Genomic DNA, 24388 nt, shown 5'->3' on the forward strand with positions numbered 1-24388 from the left:
TTGTACAGTTTTTTTCGTGTTCTCGGCATTTATTGTGCGAATGGCTGTTATGCTGAATTCTCGTGTTAGGCGGGCCAAGGATGTAAAAATATTTCCTGCAGCAAAAAGAGTGCGGATTGAATGTGCTCAAGCAGGCGAATGGAAGTCACGTAGCATTTATTTATTCCTTTAGGAATACTGCAGATATCACAAGAGATCGTTGCAGGCAGGGCATACATATAAATACAAAAGAAGCACAATCAAGTAATTTATACAATGTAAAACACTAAAACACAGGCAGAATTAATACATGAAATTATTAGTAGCAGTACGCTTGGTATGAGTAAAAAAAATAGAAATCACGAAAAATACAATGACAGGATGCGTGATGATGCAGTCAGATTATTCAACCGAAATCCCGATACAATTTTGTAATAAAAAATTGTTCGCAGAAACTGTTCAGCATGGACATTAATTTTCACCGTAGCTAATGTTACGCTTCGCTTGTGTGGCAATTGTTAGCGCGAGCGCAAAGCGCAGAGACATTAAAAATCAGGCATGGGAAGACCTTTGCAGACGGCACCTAAGGGTCGGGAAAAGGCTCCTTGGCTTTAGGAAGGCTCCTATGAGTCACCAAGACACGACTGTTAGAAGTAATGCGAGCCGTGTGCGTGCATGTGTGTACCAGCGGCGCGCATACTCTTGCTTCGCATGGTCACCCCTTCTCCTCGTCTGCCAACACGACAAGTTGGCACTGGGTGCTTGCAGGTGCACGCATGAGATGGCTGTGCCATTGATGGTCCGATCTTGCGCCTGCATTCCTGATTAGACCAAACTGTGCTAGGGTGACCTAGAATACTGGGAGGGTGAAGCTTTTCCGGAGAACTGCCACGCCGCTGTGCTGCTTTGCCGCACCTGTGGGCTTTCTCCGCTGTGAAAGCTGCGCCAAAGCGGCGGCCGTCTGCTATGCTCTTGATATTTGGTCGCTGTTAGCCAACATTGCGATAATTAAGCTCCTATAATACACTTCGTAACTGCAGGGTAATACTGCAGCGACTTGCCACACAGAGAATGCGTTCGTGTGCTGTAAATACGGGGATTTTGTTTATTTCCTTCTATGCTTGCAGGTTTGTCACCACAATAGTCCGCACTTACATAGCTGTTTCTTGCGCACATTCAGTGTGCACTTCATTGTGAGCGGAGGTATTTTGTTAAGTGCAGCGTGACGAACGTAAACATGCTGCAAAATAGAATAAGCACGAGATGGCGCGTATAACAACGAGGAAGAAGCAAATATAAATGGCTTGCTCATGCTAACGCTTTGTGCCTATCATTTACTTTCTTTTATTTCTTGCATTGGATTTGCTCTACAAGACTGCCTCCCACGTTTAGCTGTTTTCTTCTTAACATAGAAGTAAATTTAGCAATTTATTCTATATGCTCGCTGGTTCGTACATAGCAGCTATACTTGCTGATCAATTAATACGTAGTTGTAATTACATAATGAAAAAAGACAAGTTATTATAAGGACGTGAACTTTTCACGTTTTACTGCCATTGAAGGCAATAGCAGTGCTAATATTTAAAGTTAATAGAAATATTTGCAGTGCATCAAGGGTGGTAATTTAATGCAAACACAGATAGCATCGTCATGCACAATAAATGCTTGTTAGTTTACATACCAATCCTATGTTACGCAATACATGACGCTTATCCCACTGGCGGGCCATTTCCATATGATAGCATGAGGCAAGTTACATGTTGATGGTTTATGAGAAGGCTCACAATATATATAACAGGGCTGTTGTAACAGTTAAACTTTCACATAATAAATGTGTAAACGGCTGGACCAGTAATAGTTATATATCCATTTCAATCTCGAAAAAAATATTGTGCATATATGGAAAATTCCCTAAAATGAGGAGGCGCCGGTGCTGATAGGCTGATAAAAGAAGGCAACCAGTCCGGTGCAGAACCGCATCATGCCGAATGCGTGTCTCAAAAAGTGATGAAAGGCTCATTTTTTACATTTGTGGCTATGTGACTAGGAAGTTTGTTCTGAAAACAAAGTTTGAACACTGTCGCGATATTCTACTAACCAAGAAAGAATATATTAGCCAGCTGAGCACAGCTGATTACACACGTATAGCTGTGGGACAAGAGAGGCTTGCTGGACCCGTCTGGCCATCTCTTTAGATTTATCGGAGATTTTGAGAACCTTTTCAAAATGTGTTTCAGTACTCGGGAGCTTCATCGCGAAAGCATGATGCATGGACGTTCTTGAACTCTTCAGGAAAAAGTGAGAAGTTGCGGTCGGGTGCCCCATTCACGGCACTCACTTGCTGCTGAAATTATTGCTTTTTATGAAACTACTCGTCTCCATTTTTTGCAAAGCCTTTAAAATGTGCTAATGGTAATGACCGTAAATCTTAAAAATATCTGAAGTTAAGCTGCTGTACGTGAGGCTGGATTATTTGAATATGTTTTAAATGTTCTCATCTTTTACACTTTTTATGGTGAAGCAATCCCAGCACCTCGGATGAATATTTTTTATTGATGTACAGTGGTCCCTATAGAAAGACACAAAGCTGATGCATGACTGACCCCAGCATACTCCGAAACGTCCACTCTGTACCTGTTTATAATGAATATTTGTTGTCTCATGTTATATTTTTGTCAGGCACGGAACATAGGAGGTCTCTATATTTGTTGATTATACATGTATTTATTATTCATATACAGCAGGTTTCTATTCCTGAACAATTTTCTGAGGTATCTGAAATAACACATTTATGTTTGTACATTGCTTTCCATATTTTTGATACGACAGTTATTTAATTTATACAGACCCGCCGTGGTTGCTCAGTGGCTATGGTGTTGGGCTGCTGAGCACGAGGTCGCGGGATCGAATCCCGGCCACGGCGGCCGCATTTCGATGGGGGTGAAATGCGAAAACACCCGTGTGCTTAGATTTAGGTGCACGTTAAAGAACCCCAGGTGGTCAAAATTTCCGGAGTCCTCCACTACGGCGTGCCTCATAATCAGAAAGTGGTTTTGGCACGTAAAACCCCAAATATTATTATTAATTTATACAGCAAGAAATGCTGCTATACCTATGCCTTTAATTTAATTTTTCTGGATATCTGTAAAGCCTCTTTCTATAGGACACCTTTTGTGTAAAACCTTGTGGAATAAAGTTTACCTGGCATTGCTTTTATTTCTAATGTCTGCATTTAATACAAGCTTCGTCTAAGCACGGCGAAGCTCGTTGCTGCACACTATCTCTGAAGCGAAATAAGCTAACATGATTATGGCACTACGGCCATCTCTACTGTTTATCTCGTTTCCCTTAAGCTCTCTTTCGGTGCTCTTTGGATAATAAAGTACTAGTCGAAGCTAACAAATTGTCGAATGAAGACATTTGGATATGGCTGTAAACCACTGGCAACCATGACTGGAAAGCTCGTAGTGGTGAGCGAAGCTGTAACTGCAGCTTTGTACTTAAGTTGACTGCATGAGCAATTTAGTTTCTTCTTCATTACTCATAATTATTGCATGCATCACCCTTTTGCCCAATTATCCATGCGAATAACTTTGCTTATATTCTCTCCTTGTGCGTGCGACTTTATTTTGCACGTTTCTATGCATGCACAGCTCCAACATTTCTGAACTATAGCACCGGAACTAGGCAGCGCTGATGTCGTTCGACATGATTTTTGCATTACCTTGCTGCTCCAGCACTGAGACAATGCTTAAAGATGGCTAAGTTCCATGTCATACTGCACCATTGAAGTTAAATAGCCTCCAAGTGTCTTGTGTAGAAACTGAACGAAAAAAAACTACAGCACGTGGCAGATGCCCCTGGCTTTCCGCTTGCTTCCTGAGCGCAGAAAGCCCACGGGCCCTAAAACGGGTCCGGTACTGCAGCGGCACGGCGCGGCAATTCCCCGCAAAAGCCTCATGCGGGAGTCGGCACTTTGGACACTCTCCCAGTATTCTAGGCAACTGTGCCCGTATTCCAGAGCACTGTGTGAATCTCTGCATGGCTCGCATTGGTCGCAATGCTCGCAATGCAGCCACTCTTTTTGACGCTAGCGCCATAGCGTCGTTCAGTTACAGCCCTTTCGAATTGGCGATACTTTAGGAAAGTGGCGACGCACATCCATGTTTATGTCGTCATGGCAACAGGAACAGCAGCCGTGTCGCACCTCCTCTCCAAAGCAGCTTTTTAAATATTAATAAAGCGACTTGTCCAGCTCGCTACCTGCTCCCCCCCTCCCCCCTCCTTCATGTGGCATGCACAGTTTTGTTGTTGTTGTTGCTTTTGCCTGTGCCCACGGCGCATTCTTTATGCATGCACACCGCACAGTAGCTTTTCTTTTTTTGATTCAAGTACGCCGAATGGATGGCACGCCACGCGCGAGTACACAAATAACGCCAATGCGTCCTTCAAAGCATAAAGACTCATTGGAATTGTTTGTTCCAGACTCCAGTGCTGTGAAGACAGAACCCCGTAAGGGATATAAAGAGTGCGCTGGTCCATAGATAAGAATGCTTCTAACTTTTGTAGTTGCTGGCACACACTATGGGGCTCTGTTGCTTGATATTCACTCGCCCATAGCGATGTATTAAACCAGTTTGTTTTACGTTGTCTTGTCTACGCGCCGTTCCCTCCTCGATGATCAATGAGGGGCAAGCTTTGAGCGAACGCTGTTGAAGTTGGCAGCCACTCCAAAGTCATAAGTTATATAAAGCCGTTGTAATGGAAAGACTAAGTTCATTCCGTTCCCTAATTGTTTTAAGATAATATGAATATTTAAAGCAATTTGAGTTAAAGGTGTGTTCATTAGGTGTTCGAGACTACTTGTGGCATGTTGACCTAGAATGATTCAAAGAACTTCGTACAGATGTCTCGATGATTTTGTCACCATGAATAAATTGAAACAAAAACTTTAGTCGTGCTAGTTTTGCCCTACTTTGAAGTATTAATAAACCGGCTTTTTTTAATAATTCAGTTGATGAATCCGTGAACTTGTATTTATTATAAATGAACCTTATTGCCTTCCTCTGCACCCCCTCTTACGAGTTCTTTTGTGTACCTAAACCAAACAATACTGGCGTACTCCAGCACTAGTCAAACAAGCATTTTGTAGGCCAGCAGATTTGTATCTGCTGGTGCAAGACGAAGGCGTCTTCTCGGAAAGATGAGTCGCTTTGGTGCTCAGAATATACATTGATTTCCACGTGAGGGTATGTTGTTATACTCGCGGACGACTTTTCTTGGCTATGAAGCAAAAGCCACGGGGGCGGAGATTCTGCACATGACTGTATTCGTACGCAATGTAGTCCACGCCCGCTCGGCACCGGTTTCGGTTTCGCACAACCTCTTTAGTGAAGGCAGATACAATTAACTTGGCATGAATCAATGTTTATTCACTTACGATAGGCACCAAGTTCTGAACAGCGAGCATCGCGGCCTGTGTCGGAACTCCGAAGCAGCCATATAGCGTCGGTTAGGAATTTGATGCGCAACCGACGCTGGCATCGGTAGAACCGGTGGAGCAGTCAGCTCGCTCACTCGTTTGTCCGTGCCGATGGTTGCGATTTCCAGATCTGTTCGCTTGGTTTCCATGCAGACTGGAAAAAACTTTTTTTTGTGTGCTTCAACAGTCTTTTGTTGCTAAAGTCAGTCAAAAGCCTCTCAGGGGAGTTGATTGGTGGGACAGCAAGGGACAAACACTTACCAGAAGGCACGGGTGTCATTTTGCATTTGATGAATGGGCAAAACGTGTGTTGGTCTTGGGTGTGCGAAAACTCGAAAGAGCAAACTAAATATACCATACAATACCAATAGCTGACTAGTGAATGTTAGGTATCGCTTCAAATTAGGTGCTGTAAAAAACAAAAGAATATTGTTTTCTATTTCCCACGTAAGAATACCAGAGCAAAATTGTGGCACTACTTCCAGCAGCGGTGAAAGAGGCGCGCCTAGTTTCCGTAGCCTTCGCTTCATAGCCAGGAAAAGTTGTCTGCGAGTATAACATGGGTTTCCCATCAAAGAGCGTGCGTTACAGTGACACCTATATATTTACCCTGAAATACACAAGTGAGAGGTATCATTAATAATGTAAGTAAAATCAGATATCTGTTTCTTTCTACTTACTGTTAGCATTACTTATCTTTGGGCATTTAGAGTCATCTGCCCCTCCTGACACCAAGAAAAGCTAGAATTTTGTATATGGTGATCATCATTGCAATTAATTTTGCGGTACGAAAAACAGTCATCAGGGAATAGATGGATCTTACCATGTAAGTGGGAAGGCAAATCGTTTCTGTATATTAAAAACAAAACTGGGCCCAAAACACTGCCTTCTCGCACTCCAGATATAATAGGTTCTAAACTGGAAGCTTCATTCTGAATATACACTAATTATGAGTGGCAGAGGGCAGCACACTCACTCATGAGTGCACTCACTCACATACACTAGCACTCATTTGAAAGGTGGGAGTGCCAGTGAGTGCGAGTGGATGTGACTGCGAGTGAGTGTGAGCGGAGGTGAGGGCCAGTGAGGGTGAGGGCCAGTGAGTGTGAGTAGAGGCAAGTGTGAGTGTGTGCCAGTGAGTGTGAGGTGGAGGTGAGTGCGAGTCTGAGTGTGAGCGGTGGTGAGTGCGAGTCTGAGTGAGTGTGAGTGGAGGTGAGTGCGAGTGAGTGTGAGTGGACATGGAGTGCGAGTGAGCGCTAATGAGAGTGAGTGGAGGTGAGTGTGAGCGTGAGTGGGCACTTGTGTGAGTGCAGGTGAGCATGAACGTGACTGAGTGCGAGGCCTGGAAAAATTATGGTGAGTGAGTGTGAGCGAGTATTCTCCCACACTGTCGACCTATGCTCCTGGGGTTCTAGAAAACATAAAAATATCCAAGAAAGTGGATCTGGAAACGGCGCCATGGTAGCTCAAGTGGTAGAGCATCGCACGCATAATGCGAAGGTTATGGAATCGTTCTCCACCTGCGGCAAGTTGTGTTTTCATCCACTTCCATTTCCATTTATTTATCGTTTCTTTATTTCATTTATTAAGCACAAGTAACTTCCCCTATGTTGTCCTTGGTGTCGGTGTTTGTTGGCTTGTTATGATATGACTAATAAAAATCGGGCCCCTTGGTTAACCCGTTTCTTCTCATTCATATACTTTATGGGTGCACCCAAAGGCCTATGAAATCGAAAATGAAGTTCTTAGCAAAATGTAGAACTGTAGAAAGTTAAAAGAAACAAAAAATTGCCGCATCGACACTAAGGACTTCTTTAACAAAATATAAGATTTTTGGTGCCTATTGTGTAGCCAGCCCTATGCCAAGCATTCTATATTGTTTTGTTGCCATGTTTGCAAACCACATTTAGTTACCATGCAGCGGCTGGAGGATGGCCAGTGGTCAGGTTAATTCATCAGACACAAAAATTACACTGCTAAGAGACACCTTAATCAAAAGGCTGATATTAGTAAACTAACGTCAACTTCAGACTTATGAATGTAAAGTTATCACAAAAACACTTGAAAGCTTTTTTGGATGTTGACTTTATTAACAAAATACTTTTGATGAAACTCTACACTTGCCGACATGTGAAAGCTATGAACGCCTGGCAAAAAGGTTCACCAGAGTATGATCGTTAAGAACATTGATTTAAGCAAAACCTAAGGACAGACTTGCTGAAGAAAACATGAAAAATACATATTTCACTGTGTCACGTGTTGATAAGCAATATGCAATATACAAGCAAAGCAAAGTGCAATTTCCCACACCAGGCAAACAAAACAGTGACGTAGACAAAGGCCGCACAGTTTGTACAGAATGCAAAACATTGTGTCAACCAACCAAATGACAACCAGCGTGTGTCAAAGGCTTGTGATATAATAAGCAGAGTCGCTCCGTCATTTATTTCGTGGTATAAGCTTTGGCATTCCAGTTTCCTTGATGAGTGAGCAAACCATCGGTATGTCTCTCTCTCACCAGAAATTTTGTTTCATGGCAAGGTAACCGACACATGTGAAGCTGCAAGCTGAAGAGAATGGCAGGCGCATTGCACCATAAGATTAGGAATTTTGTTTCTTAGTTCAGTGTAGGCACCACTATTCACACCCCATCATGACGTTTGTATTGTCTACTCCAATGCCAACATGGTTTTTTGGGTTCAAACCCTTAGACCGCAGTCTTTCTAAAAGTACTGAGCGATGCCTTCAGCATTGCACTGTTCGAATTATTGCAGTGTAAAGAAAGTCGAAACGACCTCATCATTTAACTGGGAAAAATTGCTGATGATGATGCCGAGGACCTTGAAGACCCTAATATCGGTCGACTCATTGATCAGAATGCTGTACTTTTGTTCGGCAATGTCTTCCTGCAACAATTTTTCAAAATGCGGTACAAGGACATTATTTACCAGATTAGGGTAGATGCTTGGGCGAGTTGGTCGTGGTTCATAACGGGGGTGTTTGCGTAGTGCACAAAAGTAGAAAAAGGAAAAAGGGAGACGAGTAAAGAGTGTTAGATTACCTCACTTTGTGTGGTGAACCTTAGACACGACTATGCTGTCTTGAAAAAAAAAAAAAAAACATGTACGAGCTTTTCCCAAATGGTGGATGGTGTTCGTTGCACAATGTTCAGCAACAAAAAGAGGACTTGGCATTACACGTGGCATGACATAAGCTATAGCGGGCTGCTGAAGTCTGTGGCACACATGCCAGGTGTTTTGTAGACGTGGCGTGCTTATTGATGCTTGCTTTCTTCGCCTCTATAGAACACTTTCAGACTTTGCAGAAAGGTCTTGAAGGGGTCCTCGGATATCGCCATGAGCCACTCCTTGTACTTGTCTTCTTTAAGCCAGCAGTCTCTGAAGCACTGTTTGTAAATTTTGCTCTTGTCTGCCATGTTGTCTGAGTCTCTAATAATCCTAAAACTATATGTGCGCCTGTCGTAATAGTTGTGCGGAAACCTGCAAGGTGGAGAGAAGTAATTAATAAAGGGAAAATCAGACATCCACCCATTCGTAGCAATTGTTGCAATGGAAACTCATGCGGGTTCCTGGAAAGAAAAGCCTTGCAGTTGCAGAAAATTCGTCCTGGTCCGGGACTCGTACCTGGGACCACCGCTTTTCCGGGGCAGCCGCTCTACCATCTGAGCTAACCAGGTGGCTAGCAGATGGCAGGGCGAAAGCAGACTTTGTAGGCTTTTGTAAGCAGGCTTTGCTTCTTTGTAGCAGTTGCTACGAACGGGTGGATGTCTGATTTTTCCTTTATATATACGTCGCTCTCTCAAATTTTCGCAATCAGAGCAATGATAAAGAGGAATTACCAACCACAGCCAACCACACATAAAAAGCTAAGTGTTCGGCAAAGCACTGCAACATATGTAAAACAATATCTGGAGTCAGGGGCCACGGAAACAGTCCAATGACCGCAGGATCACGGTGTAGCGATCATGATGAATGGAGCATGGTCGATCCCCCGCGCTGCCTTGGCATCAGTAACGTCAAAACCCCAGAGGTCACATAGCAGTGCTTCTTGAAAACGCAATCATTGCTTCTTATTTATAGGGCATGGCTTGTTTATTAGTTTGTTTGCACCAAAGCATACAGGTGCACAAACATCTAACGTTGGTGGTGCAACTGCCCTCTCGCTCTCCCGCCGGGGCGCGCGTCCCCATTTGTCAGGAGGCAAGGAAGCCTCCAGAAAACACATAGGGTTTTTTTGTCATCCGGACGGCGTTGCATGCGATTGATGAGAGGGAGAAATTTGCGCAAGCAAGGCTATGCTTTCTCTGGCTGTCATCGGTGGATTTTTCTCAGATGTTCTCGTACATTCTATTATATATATATTATATATATTATATATATTATATTATATTATATATATATTATATATATATTATATTATATATATATATATATATTATATTATTATATTATATTATATATATATTATATATAATAAAGATAGGCGTCAGGCAGGGAGATACGATATCTCCAATGCTATTCACAGCGTGTTTACAGGAGGTATTCAGAGACCTGGATTGGGAAGAATTGGGGATAAAAGTTAATGGAGAATACCTTAGTAACTTGCGATTCGCTGATGATATTGCCTTGCTTAATAACTCAGGGGACCAATTGCAATGCATGCTCACTGACCTGGAGAGGCAAAGCAAAAGAGTGGGTCTAAAAATTAATCTGCAGAAAACTAAAGTAATGCTTAACAGTCTCGGGAGAGAACAGCAATTTACAATAGGCAGCGAGGCACTGGAAGTCGTAAGGGAATACATCTACTTAGGGCTGGTAGTGACGGCGGATCCGGATCATGAGACGGAAATAATCAGAAGAATAAGAATGGGCTGGGGTGCGTTTGGCAGGCATTCCCAAATCATGAACAGCAGGTTGCCATTATCCCTCAAGAGAAAAGTATATAATAGCTGTGTCTTACCAGTACTCACCTACGGGGCAGAAACCTGGAGGCTTACTAAAAGGGTTCTACTCAAATTGAGGACGACACAACGAGCTCTGGAAAGAAGAATGATAGGTGTAACGTTAAGGGATAAGAAAAGAGCAGATTGGGTGAGGGAACAAATGCGAGTTAATGACATCTTAGTTGAAATCAAGAAAAAGAAATGGGCATGGGCAGGACATGTAATGAGGAGGGAAGATAACCGATGGTCATTAAGGGTTACGGACTGGATCCCAAGGGAAGGGAAGCGTAGCAGGGGGCGGCAGAAGGTTAGGTGGGCGGATGAGATTAAGAAGTTTGCAGGGACGGCATGGCCACAATTAGTACATGACCGGGGTTGTTGGAGAAGTATGGGAGAGGCCTTTGCCCTGCAGTGGGCGTAACCAGGCTGATGATGATAACCGGAGTGGGTCAGTCTTCGTTCGCGTGACTTTAGCTTCCTAAATATGTGCTGATTTCTTTGGGAGTAGCAAAAAATGCTTATTTCACATGAAATAAAAAACGGTAGCAACATCAACAGAGGACAGTGCACTGGAGAAGAAATAACAACGTGCATTAGGGCAGGTGAATAAACGCAAAATGCCCCAACCTACCCAACTATTGTAACAGAGTACCCACCATTCAATCTTTGGCATCAGTTTCTATCGTGTGCCTCCCGTCTGCACACTACCGGCCGGGATAGTGTCACATTTGGAGCAGCTATAGTTTGGGTGGTACGTGAAATTAGTAGAATCATTAGCTCCCATCTGTGAAAACGGCCTCAGCACGTTGCGCTTTTGCTGGGTTTGAATTGATCACATTGGATGGAAACCGGATTAAGGCAGATGGTGCTGCTTGTGGTTGGAAGCGTCACACATATCGCGAAGACTGGCAGCCTCTCTTCCATCTGCTCAGCACGCTTGATCTGTGGAGAGAGTCAGATGTGGGGGTGCGGAGCGCCTCGTGGTTGCCGTGCAGGAATGAAACGCTAAGTGTCTGAGGCGCGTGTTAATAGAAAAGCTGACACATGCGTTCGCACATGTACAATATTGTACCACGAGCATTAATTCGATGCTCATCGGAGCCCCTGCGCGATAAGTGACACCCGTTAGAAGCCGTGCCGTGCGCCTCATCGCCTCTCTTTTGTTTATGTGCTCTTTTCCCCAGTGATGCAGCGAGGCAGACCTGTTCGCAGTCTTCTTTGTATTGCCTTTTCCTCTCTCTTTCTAGCAGTTTCTTTCTTGCCCTCGAGACGCGATGCATCTTCTTGAAAAGCTACTAGATGGCACAATATTCTTAACGTCAGTTCCATCATGTGTAGCATATGTGTAGGAAGTTATTTTTCTTACCAGAGTAGTGATTCCGAAATGTCACTGCACTAAAGCTAGACTTCGCTAAAATAGCCAGATTAGGAGCTAGATTTTAAAGAAAAGGAGCTAAAACAGCTACTCATAGCTAAATTAAATTTTTGGTACCTAGTTGAGTCCAAAAGCAGCTAGATCTAGCTACAAGATAGCCAAATGGGAAATACTGTTTAAGAGGTTCAAGAGTGGCTTGTTGGGCTAGTTGGTACATGGTTATACTAGGAGAATGCCAGCAAACTTGAAAGTAGAAAAAATCGAGAAGCAGACATAGACAAAGCCACAGGAATGTGGCTATGGCAGTTTCCAGCCACCTTCCTGTTGCTTTGTCTATGTCTGCTTGTCGATTTTTTCTACTTTCAAGTTTGCTGGCATTCTCCTAAAACACCATTTGACTATCTGTGGCTGTGGCAGTTTCCATTTATTGCCTCGGTGTTCCTTTGTGGCAGCAGTGAAATTTCCTTATATTGCGTACAATCGATTTCCGTTAATTTGACCCTCATGGGACTTGATCGAATTACCCGTCGAGTCAAATTAAACAAGATGCAGAAAAATCATGAAATTGCATGCAGATTCCTTTGGCAATATTTGCCATATTGTATCATCATCATCATCAGCCTGGTTACGCCCACTGCAGGGCAAAGGCCTCTCCCATACTTCTCCAACAACCCCGGTCATGTACTAATTGTGGCCGTGTGGTCCCTGCAAACTTAATCTCACCCGCCCACCTTTCTGCCGCCCCCTGCTACGCTTCCCTTCCCTTGGAATCCAGTCCGTAACTCTTAATGACAATCGGTTATCTTCCCTCCTCATTACATGTCCTGCCCATGCCCCATTTCTTTTTCTTGATTTCAACTAAGATGTCATTAACTCGCGTTTGTTTCCTCACCCAATCTGCTCTTTTCTTATCTCTTAACGTTAGACCCATCATTCTTCTTTCCATAGCTCGTTGCGTCGTCCTCAATTTGAGTAGAACCCTTTTCGTAAGCCTCCAGGTTTCTGCCCCGTAGGTGAGTACTGGTAAGACAGCCATTATACACTTTTCTCTTGAGGATTAATGGCAACCTGCTGTTCATGATCTGAGAATGCCTGCCAAACGCACCCCAGCCCTTTCTTATTCTTCTAATTATTTCCGTCTCATGATCCGGATCCGCCGTCACTACCTGCCCTAAGTAGATGTATTCCCTTACCACTGCCAGTTCCTCGCTACCTATTGTAAATTGCTGTTCTCTTCCGAGACTGTTAAACATTACTTTAGTTTTCTGCAGATTAATTTTTAGACCCACCCTTCTACTTTCTCTCTCCAGGTCAGTGAGCATGCATTGCAATTGGTCTCCTGAGTTACTAAGCAAGGCAATATCGTCAGCGAATCACAAGTTACTAAGGTATTCTACATTAACTTTTATCCCCAATTCTTCCCACTCCAGTTCTCTGAATACCACCTGTAAACACGCTGTAAATAGCATTGGAGATATCGTATCTCCTTGCCCGACGCCTTTCTTTATTGGGATTTTGTTGCTTTGCTTATGGAGGACTCTGGTGGCTGTGGAGCCGCTATGGATATCTTTCAGTATTTTTACATACGGCTCGTCTACACCCCGATTCCGTAATGCCTCTACGACTGCTGAGGTTTCGACAGAATCAAACGCTTTCTCGTAATCAATGAAAGCTATATATAAGGGTTGCTTATATTCCGCACATTTCTCTATCACCTGATTGATAGTGTGAATATGATCTATTGTTGAGTAGCCTTTACGGAATCCTGCCTGGTCCTTTGCTTGACAGAAGTCTAAGGTGTTCCTGATTCTATTTGCGATTACCTTAGTAAATAGTTTGTAGGCAACGGATAGTAAGCTGATCGGTCTATAATTTTTCAAGTCTTTGGCGTCCCCTTTCTTATGGATTAGGATTATGTTAGCGTTCTTCCAAGATTCAGGTACGCTCAAGGTCATGAGGCATTGCGTATAGAAGGTTGCCAGTTTTTCTAGAACAATCTGCCCACCGTCTGCCAAGAAATCTGCTGTTACTGTGCCCGTATACGTTCCGCAAACTATACTAACAACTCTCCCCTGCTATTCCTAGTGCCTATGCCATATTCCCCCACTGCCTTGTCTCCAGCCTGCTTCTTACCTACCTTGGCATCGAAGTCGCCCATTAGTATAGTGTATTTTGTTTTCACTCTAGCCATCGCCGATTCCACGTCTTCGTAGAAGCTTTCGACTTCCTGGTCATCATGTCTGGATGTAGGGGCGTAGACCTGTACAACCTTCATCTTGTACCTCTTATTAAGTTTCGCAACAAGACCTGCCACCCTCTCGTTAATGCTATAGAATTCCTGTATTTTACCAGCTATATTCTTATTAATCAGGAATCCGACTCCTAGTTCTCGTCTCTCCGCTAAGCCCCGGTAGCACAGGACGTGCCCGCTTTTTAGCACTGTATATGCTTCTTTTGGCCTCCTAACTTCACTGAGCCCTATTATATCCCATTTACTGCCCTCTAATTCCTCCAATAGCACTGCTAGACTCGCCTCACTAGATAACGTTCTAGCGTTAAACGTTGCCAGGTTTATATTCCAATGACGGCCTGTCCGGAGCCAGGGATTCTTAGCACCCTCTGCTGCGTCGCAGGTCTGACCGCCGCCGTGGTGAGTTGCTTCAGAGCTGCTGGGGACTGAGGGCCGGGGTTTGATTGTTGTGTTCATATAGGAGGTTGTGGCCAAGTACTGCACCAGGGTGGCCAATCCTGCTCTGGTGAGGGAGTGCGTTACCTGTTCTGGTCACCGGGATCAGGCCACACTCCAGGCCTGTTTATGTAATTTTATCAACACGCGGATTTTTTTTAATCCGGTGGAAAATTGACGGTACCGGGATTCGAACCACAGACCTCTTGCACGCGAGGCGGGTGTTCTACCTCTACGCCACCGCTGCACCTGCCATGTTGTAACACGCCCCTAATACGAACACACAGCCACTGTCTGTGTGTCCAAAATAAAAAAACAAATATAGAAATGACAAACAAAGACGAAATTTAATGCACACCCGATTTTTTTATGAAGGAAAATGGCCAAGAGACTAATATATATTTTCGCAGGGCATCACGTCCACTTTTCAAATCTTCTGGAAATGCAGCATCAGTCGTCCATGTTTTTCTCTGGATCAGGCCAGTAGCTACTCTTTTTTGTCCATGTAGTCTGCCCATCTGTTGCTCAAGGGCTGCTCCAATTGTTTTTACTTCACTGTTCCACGGTGCTCATGGCATGCTCTGATTGCAGACTGAATTTCCCTATCTCAACACCTCTTCCATTTATATTGCCGTCGCGTACCAGTGGTATGCTGTGTTCAATGGGGTGCATCTTGCACTCTTTCTACAAGGTACTCATACTTCTACTCTGTTGTTGCTTCCATGAGCTCTGCTATCTGTGTAACATCACACTCTGATAAGTATTGCTTTTCACTTGATCCTTTGAGTTGTGTTTCCCATTGGGCACCAAATAGCAGTAGGATTCTGTTGTGATCACTAGCTATGCTATGGCTGCCCTTTTCGTCGATAGTCATTTGAGCTAGGCTATCATATAATCTCTTTGACATAACAGAGAGTTTTAACAGTGCCATGTTACCGTACGGTAAGTGCAGTTATACCGTACCGGTTGAGGACTGTGCATGCGCGCACTTTACCGTACGGAAAGACTTTCTATATGACACACTAGACGGTAAGGAGTCGGTAAGGCTCAGCTCGCACCGTGTTTTGCGAGCCGAGCCGCACCAAGAAAAAACAGTGAGAAACTGGCGTCGGCCACAGAGTCCACGTAGTGCATGGCCATGTCTTGCGTGCTTTTTTTACCATGATAGAACCAAGGCAAGAGTTCACTTTAATTCGCCTTCTGCGGCGCGACAAAGTGGCAGCAGGTATGGCAGTGGCATAAAAACAAAAAAAAAACAGGTTGGTGGCACCATCTAGTGATGCAGAGTTTACTTAGAGAGGATGCAGAGTTTTTATTGCAGTAACTAACTATATTCTACTTATCTGCTGGTGTAAAGTGTCAGCAGCGGTAGAATTTACTAAAAACAAACCCTTCTTTATGTATTGATTAGATAAGAACACCTATGTAACAAAATAATGTTTCACATGTTGCAGGAAAAAGTGTCACAAGATGTCGCTACCGGCCTTGTGACGGGTGTATATGTTTGCCGTAGCAGGCACTTCTGTAAAAAATAACGCATGTATATACAAGCTAAAGCTTTCTAGTATTCGTCAAAGTGAATGTTTCGCGCTCAGCGCATCGTTATTGTATTCTGCAAAGCCCCAATTTTAGCCGTTATCATCATTATCACATTACTGTACGTATCGAGCAGCACACGCAGCTAAAACGTCTTCGGTCATCACGGTAGATTAGTACGGAACGATAATACCGTACCATATACCGCACTTACCGTACCGCAATACGGCACTGCTAAAACTCTCTAATAGCAAAATCAATGCTCGACCGTCGGCTGCCCAATGGCCATGTAGTTACTCCTTCACACTTTCCAATAATTAAATTGAACCTATCTACTACTTCCAGTGGGTCTATGCCATTGTCATCTGTATAACCATCGACGGAGTCCAAGTGTGCATTGAAGTTGCCAGTGAGCAAGATCTCAGGCTCCACCTGAAGTCTCTCTATGTGCTTTTGAAGGCAGCGTACTTTGTTGTGATCCCTTGCTACCCTCCCATTTCTCATGTAGACTATGGCAACTGCTGTTTTCCATCCAGCAAGGGTCTCTGTTAGCCACAGGTGTTCTTTACACATAGGACGCACTCTCTTCCAGTCCTTGTCCGGGGGAAACTGTCCCAGCCCAACCTTCTTTCTGTTCATTTGCATCCCTCTTGCAACCTTCTCACGACAGGCTGACATGTGCAGATGGAATTTCTTCTGCCCATCTCAGCGAAACCGTACAGTTCTATGAACTCTGATGCCACTCCCTGGAGTACCTCCTCCCCACTTTCGGTGGCATCGTTCTTGTACATTTAAGAATGCAATGAGAAACTCATGTTTCTTCCCTTTGTTTTTGTACCTCTGGAGTCTCCTAGGTCTGTGGCAACCAGCTACTATTTGTGTCTTGGCATTTCATGCCTATGTCTACCACTCTGGTTGACTCCTCTTGTGGTGGCTTTGGCCAGATCTCATTTGGAACAGTAGTTGCCACATCATCAATGTGATTAGGCGAGTCGAGTTTGTTGCCAGTCTTGGTTGTTTGGTGCGTCAACCCCTCATCTCTGTCATGTGGTTTCTCTTAGCTCGTAGTCCTAAAAAGCACATACAATACAATACAATACAATACAGTTTTATTCGCCCATTTTTAGAGCACATATCCTGTGCTCAAGGCATTTTCCTAGGTCAGCCACTGCCTGTTCGTGGTACTTGTTTTGGTGGATCTGCTTGTCCGCTGCCCATGCTATACTGACAAACTTCACCTTTTCTCCAAGGGACTTGCACGCTTTCTGCATGTTCTTATTAAAGCTCGTACACTTTTTTTGCCGCTCTGTATTCTCATGGCATTCAGGCAGGGCATAAACAACGTAATGGTGCTGTTGTACCCTTCCTTGCCAGCCCCTGGTCTTGTTTGTTACTTCTGTCACACTGTCTGCAGAAGTTCTACCTTTTTCAGTCGGGTCCACTAGTCCAGCATGTAGTACAATCATGGTTTCTGGTGTATTCTCACCATTGATTATTTCTTCCACCTCTTTTCACAGGGCATCCAACGATGCTCGAGCCTGGGTATGGAATTGCACCCTGTTGTCTTGGTTTGTTTCTTTTAGTGTTGTGTGCTTTATGATGTAACAGAACAGGTAACCAGACTGACAAGGTGGCCATCTCTATTTATTTCAGCTCATCCCCGCCCTCCACTTCTTCGTCTTTGGAATCACCTTTCTCGCTTCTTCTTCTTCGTCTAGGTTACACTTCCCCACTTTTCTGCATCACTCCTCCTGGGGTGATAACGAAGAATGTTGCTTATGGCCGCAAACTCCAGCTGTCCATTATTTATGTACCCCACAGTCTGGAGTACACCTTATTGCACCGATAACTTCACTACTTCAGAAAGTCCAAGAATCTTTGCTTCACTGGCCGGTAGTCCTTTTCGAACGAGCACAAGGTCTTGTAGTCCAACATCTGGTGTATGGCCTTGGCGCCACTTGTCAAAGCGAAACTTCATGGCTTTTCTATATCTGTATCGCTCCTGACATGTTTTGCAACGCTCAGTTAGCATTAGCCTGTCTGCAATTCCAAGTTCTTTGTCTGCGCTTAGCGTTGGAACATCGCCATAGGCAGCAAAATAAGGACTGCACCCAAGACTTATTGTATGAGTCCTGTTATGATGAGCCACAGCCGCTTCTAGGCAACATTTCTCGCCGTCGTTAAAATCGACACAAATTGTTTCAAATCGCGCACAACACCTCAGTGTGATGCCACGGTTCTCTGCCCACTCTTGAATCTTCCTGCTAATGAATGCAGGCCCATTGTCCAATATCACAACCTTCAAATTGGAAAATATACCTCTGTAAAGGAGGGCTATGACAGTGTTTGCATCTTCCTTGCCGAGCCGTGCAGCCACCATTCTGGTACATTGATCTATTGCGACCAGAAATGACGGAGTTTTGCGTACACCTGGACTTTTTCAGCTCAGCGAAGTCTGCATGTATGACTTCAAAAGGTTTGTCTGAGTGTTCAGGCAACACAAGCTCATCTGGTCGTGGCTGGTACATGGCTTTGTTTATCTGGCACAAATGGCATGAGCTTACATAGTTTTCAATGTCTCTTTTCATGTGTTTCCATCTAAACCTTTGAACAACCTTGTTGTATGTGTGCCAGAAACCATTGTGGCCGCCGGACTCTGGAGTGTTGTGGTACAGGTGGAGTATTTTTGAAACGAGAGTCTCAGGTACCATGAATTTGCCGTTCTCAAAAAATAGGTCGTCACATTCTTCCCATAGCATGGTCATATTAATCATCTCATGTTGGAGCTTAATTGCCAATCAATACAATGCATCGGCATCTGTCAAATGGCTGCCTGAACGATAGAATATTTCGAAGTCATGTTGTAGTTCATTTATCCAATGAGCAAGCTTCCCTCTTGGTTCCGACATGTTCAGGAGGTAAGTCAAGGCTTGATGATCTGTATATAATTTAAACTTTCTTCCATCTATATATGACCGAAAATAGCGCACTGCCGTTAAAACAGCCAGGGCCTCTTTCTTGGTCGTAGTATAATTAACTTGATGAGGGCTGAAGGTTTAAGAATAGTAACCTGTCACTCGTAGCTGCTGACTCGGGGAAAGTCTTGTGTCTCTTTGGTGTAAGACTGCCCCAGTACCATAGTTAGATGCATCAGTATTCGTCTTAAAGGGCAGACTGAAGTCAGGTGACGTAAACACTGGTTCAGATGATATACGATGTACAAGTTCCTGGTAGGCTGCCTCACATTCTTCCGTCCAGAGAAAAGGGACACCATTTTTGATCAGTTCAGTCAAATCTTTTGCTATTTTAGCAAAATCTTTGATAAATGATCTAAAGTGGCCAGCAAGTCCAAGAAACACTCTGAGTGAATGCAGATCATGTGGCTTCATAAGCTTCGAGATTTGTTGCACCGACTCTTGTTTGGTGCTCCTGGTGACACCATCAAACACCCTTCCAAGAAAAACTACCCGAGGCTTGAAGAATTCACGTTTTCTTTCGTTTATCTTCAGATCTGCATCACTAAGCAGATTGCACAATAGTGGCCAAGTGCTCAGAGTGCTTCGAGTGCACTTTTTCTGACCTTGAGTAAACTATAATGTCATCAATGCAGACCTTGCAAAAGCGTCCAAGATGTGACTTCGAAACATTATTCATCATCTTTTGAAACCAAGCTGGTGAATTCTTCCAACCAAAAGGCAGTCTATTATATTCATATATGTCAGAAAGTGTCACAAATGCTGAAAACTTATTGGTCTCCTCTATTAAAGGCACTTGCCAAAAACCTTTGCAAAAATCCAAGCGAGAGAAGATGCTACAACCACCAGTTTGGTTGACAATTTCGTCGATGTGTGGCATCGGCAAAGGGAACAGGTCAGTTTGTTTGTTAATTTGATGGCAATCAGTGCAAAGTCTATATCTTCTGTCTTCTTTCGGTGCTATAGTGATGGGTGATGCAAAGGTAGACGTGGACGGTTGGATAACATCAGCATCAAGCATCTTCTGCAGTTCCTCCTTGAACCATTTCTTATCTCACGACATGTTGTAAGGCTTCCGTTTCACAACTGTTGTATCTCGAAGCTCGAACGGTACTTTGAACTTGGATGTAGCCTTAGGATAGCCTCCTACACAGAGGAGCTCCAGGTGCATCCTGGTGACGTCATCCGCTGTAGCGGGCTTCTGAAGGCTTTCACTAAATAGGGGGAATCATGATAACTGGGGATCATCTTGAGTAGTAACTTGGCCATGCCAATAAAGATTTAGACGGAGTTCTTGCATTACTGGGCGGGACAAAATCATTTGATATTTCACTCCATTAAGGACCAACGCTCTGGTTTTGATACTCTTGCTCTGACACGTGTCGATTACCTCCGCCCACTCATTGTGCACTTGCTTTTTTCTGTCGTAATCTTTCACTGAGTTCAAGTCCGGAATATCTTTCTTGTTCACAACGGTGATGGAAGCTCCACTGTCAACCAACGCGCTGACTTATTTTCAATTTACATGCACTGGAATATATACCAAGTTTGTGCGCTCTACAAGAAATATTTTGTGTTGTGGTCGCGGTGAATTGTAATCGGAGGTGTGTGTAGCTGCCTTCCTGCTCTCCTCTTGATATGCGACTTGTTTATTCGGTGGGGCCAATTCATCTTGGGATTTCACATTATCATATCTGCTCACAGGTTGCTCAACATTATAACACACCTCTTTTATATTCTGTAGTGACTCTTCTGTGTTGTTTGACTTTTGAAGCTGAACACGACGCCGCATGTCTTCCGGAAGTCCCAGCATAATGAGTGCGACCAATGAAGCCTGGGATAGAGCAGAGTCAGCTAAATGCAGCAGTCCCCATTTCTCAAAGAAATAGTCAAGAACCGACCTGGAGTTGTACTTATATGACATAGCTTTATCCCAGCTTTAAAACTTGTTCTCACCAAATGAAAAAAAAAAACTCCGTTTCCACTCATCCCACGGGCGGTCACCTTTTTCAGAAGCTCGTGCCAAATCTTGGCGCTATCTCCCAAGTACAGACACATGTTCATAATGTTGTCTTTATCCTCTTGCCAGCTATTCCTGTCACAGGCGTATTAGTAAAAATCAAGCCATTCCTGGGCACTTCTTTTACTTCCAGCCATAGACCTCTGGCCTGACAAGCTGCATGGGTGTCTTCCTCATTTGCTGAAAGTTTGCTTGCAATAAAAAATCAAATAGTTGCTGCTGATGCTGGCTATTCGGTTTTTGCAACTTCATTATATTGTGCATCAGCGCACTTGCACTGTGATCCTCAAAATCGCAGTTACGAGAGATTACTTCCATTTTCGTGAAGACGGATTTGATGTGGTGGAACCATGAAGCTCGCAAGAGCGCACGACGTTTGCGACATGTTGGGGATCACTCGTAGCAATCTTGAAAGCCCTCACCAGCATTCGACTTCAGCTGGACAAGTTGCAGTAGTAAGACTTCAATATGACAAGTGCTCACCCAAGCAGGTCCGCTCTTTACTGTAGACGCACTGTGCAACATTCACCGGCTTATCACGGGAAACTGTAACGTCGGCGCACATTGTCCCTGGAAAATCATTGCGGCTCAGGCGAGTAGCACAAGGTTCCTTATGCGACTGTGCCAAATTTGTAACAGAACAGGTAGCTAGACCGACAAGGCGCCCATCTCTGTTTATTTCAGCTCATCCCCGCCCCCCACTTCATCTTCGGAATCACCTTTCTCGCTTCTTCGGCTAGGTTGCATATGACGTAAGCATTCATGTCACCAAACATATGCACTTGTGTTTTCCACTCCTTGTGTGTCGACACTGTTCAGCTGCCTCGTTGCGTTTGCCGATTCTTGTGCTTGGTCACTTACCACAGGGATTCCACTCTGTCTGTTTCTTTTGCTTTTCTTTTTTTCTCCTCTTTCCTCCAACCTTCCGTTTGTGACTTGGTCTTTTTTCCTAGTTTCTATTCTGGCTGTCACATGATGGAATCTTGTCATTGCTTTCTTCTCACCTGTTCTCTCTTATTGAGAGTCCACTCACATTCACTGCTCCTTCCTGGGTGCTCTTTCTCCACAACTGATCAGGCTTCAAGCCCCTTTGCAGCTCTTGGGCCTTGTGGAGTCTATAAACTGTTGTTTTCCGCAACTGCTACACCAGCTGTCTCAGCTGTGTCTTGCACAGAAGGATACACTTCAGATAACATCGGACATAGCTGCTTACTCTTTCTTCAAGCTCACCTCTTTTCTGGGTCTCGTTTTTCAATTGGGATTGCAGTGCTTCGAGCTGTTTTGCATGTGCATCTCGAACATCTTTGACTTTCTTCTTTGCCGTTGCCATTCGCAAAACCCATTCCTCTCTGACCTGCTTAACCCACTGGGTCATTTTTGCCTGCAAAAAGGTCAACCTCACGCACTGCTTGCATTTGTATTTGAGCGCAGCATGAGCTTCATGCACCGACTCGAAGAGTGTCTCCGCGAGGGTCACTCATGCTTTGCATTCTGTGCACTCCACCCATTCATCTTCATTGTTCTCGGTGTTGCTAGAATCGCTTGCCTTTTTACCCTGGCACTTCTCCAGCTTGTCAGCTCCATGAAGCCTGTTGGTTCGGTCCTGTCAGGCGAAATTCCGCTTTCTATGGCCGACCATGGCCCCATTCACAGTCTTCTGATTTGCATCCACCATTCACCTGTTCGCTATGCCGCAGGCCGCAACACACGGGCACAAAACACCGCAGTAACCACTTTTGCCTCGTGCGTGTGCTGCACGCTTTTCAGTTTGATATTAAGACCAGAAGCCCTATAAGTGTGCACATTATTCGCCAATGCTTTGAGCAACTTCACAACATCGTTTGATGGGCGCTGCCCATCTGCCCATGCTTTCGACCACGACTCGCCTCTATCTTGTGATGGCGATGACCATGTCATCATTGCCTCTGACCATGCCTCTGATGATAGGTTGTTGCCAGTGCCGAAAACACGGTTTTAGTTTTTTATGTGATTGTAATGTGCAGGCAATTTCTGAACCCAATTTCTTGAAAAAATCTGCGTGTTAGAGTCAGGTAAATCCAACTTGATATGTCAGGATTCAATATAGTATCCGAGGTCCACTGTAAATGATAGTATAAATAATGGCAAATGACAAATAGGCTAAGTTGCAAGAGAGGGAGAGGGTGGTCTGCCTCTTGAGATGTGACGCTGCCTGGCAGAGACGGACTGAGATGGATTTTGGACAAGAAGTGTTTTGTGCAAAACTGCAACAACGGGTAAAAAGAAAGCTTTGGTGTTTAGTGTCCCAAAAGAGTAGAGCTGAGCTTGACAGGATGTTTCCATGGAGCGTGAAGAATGAGTCCTACAACCAAAGACTACATGTGCGAAGGAAGCACTTCAACCCAGCATATGGGACAATCACATGAACGATAGTGCACAGTGTAGTTCTGCCAGCATTTCCAGCAGAGGAAATTTGAGAAAGTAGGCTGAGCTTATGTGAAACCCAGTTGTGAGAAAGGCCACACAAGGTGCGTGCCTCCTGAATATCAGTTGACATCCTCTTTGGCTTACAAATTGCTTTCATATCTATCTGTTCTCTCATTAATCTTTAATAAGGAAAGCAAGGACAACAAACACTCCTATCATGAAGACTATTTTATTAAAGGATGTACAAATTGATTCCATGCAATAATATACACATGAGACACGACAGCATGGTTTACAAGAAATACGGCACCTTTCAATTCATGGCTTCAAGAGCTTAGGTCTTCTGCATAGAAATCGTATGGGAAACGCGCTACATTTCATTTTCATTAGCACCTACAGAATAGTGAAATATACGATAGTTAATTATTTACACTGCACGAAGGCGCTTATGCTACAACTCATTTGCGGGGAACTCCTCAGTACACTGCCTCCGTATAAAATAAAAGCAAGAACACAGCATACAGCGACCATTGATGGTGGCTCTTTGTTCAACTGGAACTAGTCAAATAGAATTGCTAGCTGCTTCAGCAAAAAACGCACTCTGAGCATCGCATTGAGTGAAATGCTGTATGCTTGTTGAAAGTGAAACTGTATCGTCCTATACTATACGCATTTGTTTTAAAAATTCAGGAAAGCACAGCAACAATTATAACTTGCCTTTTAAGCTTTTGTAACACGACAGTAAAATTAAAAACACTCTCCTAAAAAGTGCAGGCTGCAACATCCAGCATGATGCCTAGTGTGCGTCAGTGCCCCAGCCTCCTAGTTGCATGCGCCACCTTATGGTGCCCAACGCTAGTGAGGCAGGCTGAGCGCTTCTCTTGAAGCACCTGTTCTTACACATTCTTGAAAGTCCTGAAAAAGAAGATATGCGTGATTAATTGAAGTAATTATTTTAAGTTTACA

General features: G+C 44.0%; 1 protein-coding gene across 3 annotated transcripts in view; it reads left to right on the forward strand.

Moving 5' to 3' along the window:
• The window catches only part of LOC142566004 (N-acetylneuraminate (7)9-O-acetyltransferase), a 213950-nt gene that overhangs the window by 189094 nt on the left and 468 nt on the right, over positions 1-24388 (forward strand). The window lies entirely within an intron of this gene.

The sequence above is a fragment of the Dermacentor variabilis genome, unplaced genomic scaffold (assembly GCF_050947875.1).
Source record: "Dermacentor variabilis isolate Ectoservices unplaced genomic scaffold, ASM5094787v1 scaffold_12, whole genome shotgun sequence".
Classification (NCBI taxonomy): domain Eukaryota; kingdom Metazoa; phylum Arthropoda; class Arachnida; order Ixodida; family Ixodidae; genus Dermacentor; species Dermacentor variabilis.